This window comes from Macaca nemestrina, chromosome 6 (assembly GCF_043159975.1).
Source record: "Macaca nemestrina isolate mMacNem1 chromosome 6, mMacNem.hap1, whole genome shotgun sequence".
NCBI lineage: Eukaryota > Metazoa > Chordata > Mammalia > Primates > Cercopithecidae > Macaca > Macaca nemestrina.
Window position 1 is genome coordinate 62,481,800 of NC_092130.1, and position 10,916 is coordinate 62,492,715.

The window sequence follows — 10,916 nt, forward strand, 5'->3', positions numbered from 1 at the left end:
TTGGGTTTCAGATAGGATAAATAATTGTCCGAATTTGCCCAGGATTATTCCATTTTTAAAACTGATAATCACATCCTGGGAAGCCCTTAATTCTGGGAAAAACTCAGTCCTGGACTGTTGGTCATCTTTTTTCCGGAAGAGCATACAAAATATCACCAACAATGTATATACCATAGGTTTTTAATCACCTACTTTGAGATCACTAGAATAAAATAATCAATATGGATAAAATAGGCAAACCATTTGAGACCTTCTATAACAAAATATTGTACAGCTTGATTACTCATAAATGTCTATGGTAGACAAGGATCTCAGACTTCAACTTGGAGATTATTTGTCACATGTTTTTGTGAGTGGATACTGTTTCAATTGGCAGCATGCGTGTATATATATATACACACAGACAAAAGCAGGAAAAAGGAATTAAAAATTCACAAATTTAAGGAGTGTTTGGGATCTAAACAGCAGTGTGAACACAAAATGAATATGATATTTGGGGACAGCACTGAAGCCAACAATGATTTTAAAGTAGAAAGAGTATTTAGTTACAAAACCGAGACCTGTACAATGTGCATGCTAAACACAAAGTTTTATTCCTAAATTAAATCTTGGAAGTGGAATGCCTTAAATATTTCTGAATTAATATAACTAGAGTCTACTAAGACCTGCTTAGCATTTCCAGAATGAAATTCTCTTTTTAAAGAAAAGATATAAATTGTTCTGGTGCCAGGTGGCATGGAGTGGAGCATTAAGGATGTGCTCCCCAAGGACCTGGAACTGGAAACAATGGGCTGTATAATTTGGATAGGGATTTGAGGAAAGTTACTCCCAGTTTTCAACAACACTTTTATATGAGCGTCTGTGGAAAGTTGCTTATAGTTTATTCTGAGCTCACGTAGAGATCACTAATGGAGACCCATTTTAGCTACTAGAGCAAACTGTCTAACAGACATCTAATAGTTTCCTATTTTGCTATTGTCTAAGAAAAAATTTCATTTTTTTTTGTTTTGTTTTCTCAAACTTCCTACTAATCCCTGCCATCTACTTTACCAGATAGTCATGCTTTATATTTTTTTCAGAAAATGGTCATCAATTCTGTAAATTCTCAACCCCCAACAAAGTTTCCTACAGTAACACACATTTTTCTTCATTCTCATGTTACAGTGAAGGAGGTTCCCCTATCCCTTCTAAGACCACTCAACAAAATCTGGGGGATCCATCACCTCTCCACAGCTCAGGGAAATCAGACCACTCAATTTCCCTCTCATACCTTCCTGCTTCCTTCATTAGTGTCTTATTCTCAAATTTTTCATTGATGGAAAAAGAGCCCATCATTCATTATAAATATGTTATCTTTAATAAACCAAGCCTATCACTCTTTCTGCCTCTTCAAAGCAAATGCTTTAAGAAGGTTCCCTTATAACTAAAATAAATTCCGTATTAAACCATATTTTCTGTATTGAGTCAGATATCAGTAACATAATGGTAAAAGGAAACACATTCATTTGAAAATTTAGAAGCATACTTCTAAACAGCTATGGTCGTACACACATAGAAATTTTAGTGAAAATTAGAAAATATTTAAAAGCAAAAAGAAATATTACATGTAAAAAGCTGAGAGGCAAATAAAACATTAATTTGAAGAATTTTTATGGTCTGAAAAGTGTATATTACAATAAAATACTGATTATTATTTGCATATTGAGCAAAGAATAGGTTTCACATAATTCAAAAAGGACACAGAAAATAAAAAACTGGAAGAGTGGATCAGTAGCTGCAACACTAGAAAGATGGCGGAGGAAGAGCAAAGAAAAATCCCTTCAGTTCCAGAAAATCTCCTGAAAAAAGAGAAAAGCTTATCAAGTCCCCAAAGCCGCCCAGGCAAAGCAGACACTTTTGGCAAAAAAAGGAGAGGAAGAAAGGAAAAGGACTCAGGTTTAAGCGACTGAAATCATTCCTACATGATTCCTAGCAGCAGAAACGTGACAAGGTGAGTCTCAGATGACTAGATGTGAAACCTCATCCTTGGAATTGCCAGATAAACATTCCTTGGCCTTTGTTGTACGCATCAAAAGGATTGATGGCATGAGTTTACTGGTGCAGAGAACCATTGCAAGACTTCACCTAAAGAAAATTTTTAGTGGTGTCTTTGTAAAAGTCACCCCACCACCCGCCCGGCTGCCCCACAGAACCTAAAAATGCTGAGTATAGTGGAACCTTATGTGACCTGGGGATTTCCAAATCTGAAGTCTGTCTGGTAACTCATTTTGAAATGTGGACAAGCCAAAGTCAATAATAAGACCATCCCTCTGACAGATAACACAGTGATTGAGGAATATCTGGGGAATGTTGGTGTCATTGGCTTGGAAGACCTCATTCATGAAACTGCCTTCCCAGGAAAGCATTTCCAGGACATCTCATGGTTCTTGCACCCTTTCCGCCTCTCAGTGGCCCTTCATGCTACCAAAACTAGAGTGGGCTTCCTCAGGGAGATGGGCATACCTGGCTATCGGGGTGAACGCATCAATCAGCTCATCCACCAGCTGAAACCAGGTGCCAAACTGCAGCAAATTTTTATGAATTAAATGGAAGCATGTGTTTTTGCTTTTTGGGGAATTTTTATCAAGTATCTTCAGAGAAGATTATTTCCTGCTTTATCTTCAAAAACTGGAAAGGAAGGGTCAAAGAAAAGACAGTAGCTGGCCAAGCGCAGTGGCTCACGCCTGTAATCTGAGAACTTTGGGAGGCTGAGGCAGGTGCAGCACCTGAGGTCGGGAGTTCAAGACCAGCCTGACCTTGAAGAAACCCTGTCTCTACTAAAAATACAAAAATTAGCCAGGCATGGTGGCATGGTGGCGCATGCCTGTAATCCCAGCTACTCAGGAGGCTGAGGCAGGAGAATTGCTTGAACCCAGGAGGCAGAAGTTGCAGTTAAGCCGAGATCGCCCCATTGCATTCCATCCTGGGCAACAAGAATGAAACTCTGTCTCAAAATAAATAAATAAATAAATGGAAAGAAAGAAAGACAAGAGCTTATGTTCACGGCAAGCACCTCTCATCACCATCCAGTTCCAAGGAAACATTCCAGCGTTTTCTACACTGGCTGCCACCTCGTCTGAAATCAGCACATTCCATGGAGGAAGGAGTCCTGCTTTGCTGCATCATCTATCCCAGGGTTTAATGTTGGTAAAATGAGTAACTCTAGCATTTGTACAAGGCTCCCTAAGACTCCTGCAGCAGTCAACCAAGCCCAGGGACATAACTGAATCTGGAGATGCCTGGGGCCTTGTTTTGGAAAGACTTGATATACACATAGGAAGACACAAAAATAAATGTTCACTTGTCATTGAAAAAAAAAAAAAGTGGAAGAGTGGAAAAATAAAGACAACTAAATGGAACAAAGTAAAGCTATATTAGAGATTACTAGAATAGAAACTGATTTTTTTAAGAAACACTTTAAAATATAAAAATATCAGCAAGATTGATTAAAAAAGAAAAAAGTATAAAAATCAGAAGCAACTTATTTATCAGCAGAGCATTGGATAAATAAATTAGGCTATATTCAGTCAATAGCATACTATTCAGTTATTACAAATGAATTACTAGTATATTTATCAAGAGATGTAAATTTCAAAAACAGAGTACAGAAGGACACTTTAAAAACTTTCAAAAACATGCAAAAAAAAATGTTTGTACCCATAAACATATTGGTATTCTTAAAACATGGTAAAAATCTTAAAACATCCATGAAATAAAAGATCGGGAGTGGTTTCTTCTCCACAAACAGGAAATGGAATGGAGTTGGGAACAGATACACAAGAGAAGGAGGCAAGCAAAGAAAGGAAGAGAAAAGAAATGGGAAATGATCTGTAGCATGTACAGCAAGGTGTTAAAAATTAAAGCTATGTGGCATGCGCCCTAGATTTAATTATATTATTGTTTATATTTTTCTCTAAGCTTATCTACTTACTGGTTCTTCTGCCTCAGCTGCTATGTACTCTTTAACCCACTGAAATCTAACTTCTCGCCTTCCCCATTCCTCTGAGATGCTCTCAACATGGTAAAATGTGATCATCTTGTATTATTTCAGTAGCTTTTGGGGTACATGTGGTTTTCGGTTACATGGGTGAGTTGTATAGTGGTCAAGTCTGAGATTTTAGTTCACCAGTCACCTCAGTAGTGTACATTGTACACAATACGTAGTTCTGTATCCCTCACCCTCCTTCCACCCTCTTCCTTTGAGTCCCCAGTGTCTTGCATATTCCTTTGTGAACCCAGAGCTTACTTCCCACTTGTATGAACATACAATATTTCATTTTCCATTCCTGAAATGAGATTTTCTTACTGCTAAATCTAAATGTGTTTAATGTATTCATTGTGGGAGGCAAAATAAAACTCTCCCAAATGTCAGTGTCGTAATCCTGAGCCTGCGAATGTGTTATTTTACATGGCAGAAGAAACTCTGAGATGTAATTAAGTTAAGGTGAGTCAGATGAGGAGATTACCTAGATTATTCAGGTGAGTTCTATCTAATTATATGAAACCTTCAAATTGCAAAATATTTTCCAACTATGGCTCAAAACAGAGAGGGATGTTGGACAACGAAAGGAGGATCAGACAGATGTAATGTTGCTGGTTTTGAAGACGCAAGAGCTGCCACAAGCCAAGGAATGTGTGCAACACCTAGAAGCTTAAAACAGCAAGGAGCCGGATTCTCCCCTGGAGTCTCCAGAAATGATCACAGCCCTACTGACTCCTAAATTTAGCTCATGAAGACCTTTATTAGATGTCTGCTGTTCACAATTATATGAAAACAAATTTGGGTTTTGCTAAACCACCAAGAGTGTAGTAATTTGTTATATCACCAATGAAACCCAAGTATACACTGCACCCTATTTGTAGTTGTGTGTGTGTGTGTGTTTTTGTTTTGTTTTGTTGTTTTGTTTTTTCCTGAGATGGGGTCTCACTTCGTCACCCAGGCTTGAGTGCAATGGCACATCTCTGCTCACTGCAACCTCCACCTCCTGGGTTCAAGCAATTCTCCCACCTCAGCCTCCAGAGTAGCTGGGATTACAGGCACCCACCACCACACTTGTCTAATTTTTGTATTTTTAGTAGAGATGGGGTTTCACCATGTTGGCCAGGCTGGTTTTAAACTCCTGACCTCAAATGATCTGTCCACCTTGGCCTCCCAAAGTTCTGGGATTACAGGCGTGAGCCACCGCTTCCGGCCCTATTTGTAGTCTTTTATCCTCCACCTCCTTCCTACCTCTTCTGCCTGAGTCCCCAAAGTCCATTGTGTTATTCTAATGCCTTTGCATCCTCATAATTTAGCTCCCACTTACGAGTGAGAGCATATGATGTTTGCTCTTCAATTCCTGAGTTATTTCACTTAGGATAGTCTCCAATCTCATCCAGGTTGTGGCAAATTCCATTAATTCATTGCTTTTTTTGTGTGACTGAGTAGCATTCCATCAGTATATATACCACAGTGTATCCATTTATTGATTGATGGGCATTTGGGTTGGTTCCACATTATTGCAATTGTGAATTGTGCTGCTATAAACGTGCCTGTGCAAGTATCTTTTTTGTATAATGACTTATTTTCCTCTGGGTAGATACCCAGTAGTGGGATTGCTGAATCAAATGGTAGTTTTACTTTTAGTTAAGAATTTCCACACTGTTTTCCATAGTGCTTGTACTAGTTTGCATTCCCACCAGCAGTGTAGAAGTGTTCCCTGTTCACTGTGTCCATGCCAACATCTACTAATTTGTGATTTTTTGATTATGGCCATTCTTTCAGGAGTAAAGTGGTACACATTGTGGTTTTGATTTGCATTTCCCTGATCATTAGCGATACTGAGCATTTTTTTCATATGTTTGTTGGCCACTGGTATATATTCTTCTGAGAAATGTCTATTAATGTCCTTAGCCCACTTTTTGATGGAATTTTGTTTGTTCCTTGCTAGTTTGAGTTCATTGTAGATTCTAGATAATAATCCTTTGTCAGATGTATAGATTGTGAAGATTTTTTTCCCCACTCTGTAGTTGTCTGTTTACTCTGCTGACTGTTCCTTTTGCTGTGCAAAAGCTCTTTAGTTTAATTAAGTCCCAGCTATTTATCTTTGTTTTTATTGCATTTGCTTTTGGGTTCTTGGTCATGAAATTTTTGTCTAAGCCAATGTCCAGAAGGCTCTTTTCCAAAGCTATCTTCTAGAATTTTTATAGTTTCAGATTTTAGATTTAAGTCCTTAATCCAACTTGAGTTGATTTTTGTAAGGCGAGACGATGCAATTTCATTCTCCTACATGTAGTTAGCCAATTATCCCAGAACTATTTGTTGAAAAGGGTGTCCTTTTACCATCTTGTGTTTTCATTTGCTTTGTTGAAGATCAGTTGGGTGTAAGTATTTGGGTTTATTTCCTGGTTCTCTATTCTGTTCCATTGGTCTATGTGCCTATTTTTATACCAGTACCATGCTGTTTTGGTGACTATGACCTTATAATATAGTTTGAAATCAGGTAATGTGATTTTACTTAGTCTTGCTTTGGCTATGCGGGCTCATTTTTTGGTTCCATATGAATGTTAGAATTGCTTTTTTTCTAATTCTGTGAAGAATGATGGTGTATTTTAATGGGAATTGCATTGAATTTGTAGATTGCTTTTGGCAGTATGGTCATTTTCACAATATTAATTCTATCTATGAACACAGATGTGTTTCCATTTGTTTGTGTTGTCTATGATTTCTTTCAGCAGTATTTTGTAGTTTTCATTGTAGAGGTCTTTCACTTCCTTAGGTATATTCCTAAATATTTTATTTTCTTGTAGCTATTGTAAAAGGGGTTGAGTTCTTGATTTGATTCTCAGCTTTGTCTCTGTTGGTGTGTAGAAGAGCTACTGATTTATGTATATTAATCTTGTACCCAGACACTTTGCTGAATTCTTTTATCAGTTCTAGGAACTTTCTGGAGGAGTCTTTAGGGTTTTCTATGCAAACAATTATATCAACAAACAGTGACAGTTTGACTTCCTCTTTACTATTTGGATGCCCTTTATTTCTTTCTCTTTTCTGATTACTCTGGCTAGGACTTCTATGTTGAAGGAGAAGACATCCTTGTCTTGTTCCAGTCCTCAGAGTGAAAGATTCTAACTTTTCCCCATTCAGTATTATGTTGACTATGGGTCTGTCATAGATGACTTTTATTATATTGAGGTACATCTCTTATATGCTGATTGTGCTGAGAGTTTTAACCATAAAGGGATGCTGGATTTTGTAGAATGCTTTTTCTGCACCTATTGAGATAATCATGTGATACTTGTTTTTAATACTACTTATATGGTGTATCACATTTCTTGACTTGTATATATTACACCATCCCTGCATCCCGGGTATAAAACCCACTTGATCATTGTGGATTATCTTTTTGACATGTTGTTGGATTTGGTTTGCTAGTATTTTGTTAAGGATTTTATCAACTATATTCATCAGGGATATTGGTCTGCAGTTTTCATTTTTGGTTATCTCCTTTCCTGGTTTTGGTATTAGGGTGATCCTGGCTTCATATAATTAATTAGGGAGGGATCCCTCTTTTTCCTGGTACCAAGTCTTCTTTGAATATCTGATAGAATTGTCTGGTCCTGGACTTGTTTTTGTTGGTAATTTTTTAAATTACCTCTTCAATCTTACTGTTTGTTATTTGTCTGTTCAGGGTATCTACTTCTTCCTGATTTAAACTAGAAGGGTTGTATCTTTCCGGGAGTTTATCCATCTCTTCTAGGTTTTCTGGTTTATGCATGTAAAGGTATTCATAGTAGCCTTGAATGATCTTTTGCATTTCTGTGATATCAGTTACAACATCTCCCATTTCTTATTGAGCTTATTTGGATTTTCTCTCTTTTCTTGGTTAATCTTCCTGATGGTCTATCAATTTTATTTATCTTCTCAAAGAACCAGCTTTTTATTAATCTTTCATATTTTTTATTTGTTTCATTTAGTTCTACTCTGATCTTGGTTATTTCCTTTCTTCTGCTATGTTTGGGTTTGGTTTGTTCTTGTTTCTCCAGTTTCTTGAGGTGTAGCCTTAGATTGTCTGTCCACAGTCTTTCAGACTGTTTGATGCAGGTGTTTAGGGCTATGAACTTCCCTCTTATCATCACCTTTGCTTTCTCCCACAGGTTTTGATAGGTTGTGTCACTATTGTTCAGTTTGAAGAATTTGATTTTCATCTTGATTTCATTATTGACCCAATGATTATTCATGAGCAGGTTATTTAATTTCCATGTATTTGCAGGGTTTTGAAGGTTGCTTTTGGAGTTGATTCCCAGTTTTATTCCACTGTGGTCTGAGAGAGTGCTACATATAATTTCAATTTTCTTAAATTCACTGAGGTTCGTTTTGTGGCTTAATATATGGTCTATCTTGGAGAAAATTCCATGTGCTGTTTTTTGGTAATTTTTTGGTAATTTTGGTGTTTTTTTGGTAATTTTTGTAATTTTGGTGTTTTTTGTTGGAGAAAGTTCCATGTGCTGTTAAATAGAATGTATACTCTGCCGCTGTTGGATGTAATGTTTTGTATATAACTGTTAAGTCCATTTGTTCCACAGCATAGTGCAAATCCATCGTTTCTTTTTTGACTTTCTGTCTTGATGACCTGTCTAGTGCTGTCAGTGGAGTACTGAAGTCCCCCACTATTGTGTTGCTATCTCATTTCTTAGGTCTATTAGTAATTGTTTTATAAATTTGGGAGCTCCAGTGTTAGGTGCATATATGTTTAGGATTGTGATATTTTCCTAGTTGGACAAGGCCTTTTATCATTATATAATGTCCCTCTTTGTCTTATTTAACTGCTGTTGCTTTAAAATTTGTTTTGTCTGATATAAGAATAGCTACTTCTGCTCACTTTTGGTGTCCATTTGCATGAAATGTCTTTTTCTACCACTTTACCTTAAGTTTGTGTGAGTCCTTATATATTAGGTGCGTCTCTTGAAGACAGCAGAGAGTTGGTTGGTGAGTTCTTTTCCATTCTGCAGTTCGGCATCTTTTAAATGTAGCATTTAGGCCATTCACATGTAATGTTAGTATTGAGATGTGAGGTACCATTCCATTCATGCTATTTGTTGCCTGTATACCTTTGTTTTTGTTTTTGTTTTTTAAATTGTATTTTCGTTTTATAGGTCCTATGAGATTTATGCTTTAAAGCGGTTCTGTTTTGATGTGTTCCCAGGATTTGTTTCAAGATTTAGAGTTCCTTTTCACAGTTCTTGTTGTGGTGGCTTGGTAACGGCAAATTCTCTCAGTATTTGTCTGAAAAAGACTGTATCTTTCCTTCATACATGAGGTTTAGTTTTGCTGAATACAGAATTCTTGGCTGATATTTGTTTTGTTTGAGGAGGCTGAAGATAGGGCCCCAATCCCTTCTAGCTTGTAGGGTTTCTGCTGAGAAATCTGCTGTTAATCTGATAGGTTTTCCTTTAGAGTTTTCCTGGTGCTTTTGTCTCATAGTTCTTAAGATTCTTTCCTTTAACTTTAGATAACCTGATGACAATCTGCCTAGGTGATGATTTTACAATGAATTTCCCAGGTGTTCTTTATGCTTCTTGTATTTCAATGCCTAGGTCTCTAGCAAGGCCAGGGAAGTTTTCTTAGATTATTCCTCCAAATATGTTTTCCAAACTTTTAGATGTTTCTTCTTCCTCAGGATCACCGATTATTTTTAGGTTTGTCATTTAAGATAATACTTCTTTGAGGCTTGGTTCATATTTCTTGTTCTTTTTTTCTTTGTCTTTGTTGGATTGGGCTAATTCAAAGGCCTTGTGTTTGAGCATTGAATTTCTGTCTTCTACTTGTTCACTTCTATTGCTGAGACTTTCTAGAGTATTTTGCATTTTTGTAAGTGTGTCCATTGTTTCCTGAAGTTTTGATTTTTTTAATGCTATTTCCTTGAATATTTCTCCCTTCACTTCTATCATTTTTGTGATTTCCTTACTTCAGGCTTCACCTTTCTCTGGTGCCTCGCTAATTAGCTTAATAACTGACCTCCTGAATATTTTTTCAGGTAAATCAGGGATTTTTGGTTTGGCTCCATTGCTGGTGAGATAGTGTGATTTTTTTTTTTTTTTTTTTTTTTGGTAGGGTGGGCGCGTGTTAAAGAACCTTGTTTAGTTATATTACCAGAGTAGATTTTCCAGTTCCTTCTCATTTGGGTAGGCTCTGTCAGAGGGAAGGTCTAGGGATGAAGGCTGTTGTTCAGATTCTTTTGCCCCATAGGGTGTTCCCTTGATATAGTACTCTCACCCTTTTCCTTTGCATGTGGCTTTCTGAGAGCCGAGCTGAAGTGACTGTTATCTCTCTTCCGGATCTAGCCACCCAGCAAGTCTATCAGGCTCCAGGCTGGTACTGGGGGGTTTTCTGCCCAGAGTCTTGTGATATGAACCGTCTGTGGGTCTCTCCGCTGTGGATACCAGCACTTGTTCTGGTGGAGGTGGCAGGGAAGTGAAATGGACTCTGTTAGGGATCTTACCTTTGGCAGTTTAATGAACGATTTTTGTGCTGGATAGCCTCCTGATAGGAAGTGGTGCTTTCCAGAGAGCATCCTCTGTGGTCGTATGAGGAGGAACAGGTGGTGGGCAGGGTCCTACAACTTGCAAGAGTATATGCCCTTTGTCTTCAATTAACAGGGTGGGTAGGGAAGGACCATTGGGTAGAGGTAGGGCTAGGCGTGTCTGAGCTCAGAATCTCCTTGGACAGGTCTTGCTGTGGCTACTGTGGGGGATGGGGGTGAGGTTCCCTGGTCAACCGAGTTATATTCCTAGGAGGGTTGACTGCCTCCGTTGTGTCATGCAGGTTGTCAGGGAACTGGGGGAAGCTGGCCTCGCTCAGTTCCCTTGCAATCCGAAGGGCTGGTCTCACTTCCACC

General features: G+C 37.9%; 1 pseudogene; it reads left to right on the forward strand.

The window, feature by feature from the left end:
• The first annotated feature begins 1,717 nt into the window (after positions 1–1,717).
• LOC105463195 (large ribosomal subunit protein uL30-like 1 pseudogene) lies at positions 1,718–2,827 on the forward strand (annotated as a pseudogene).
• Positions 2,828–10,916: the final 8,089 nt, after the last annotated feature.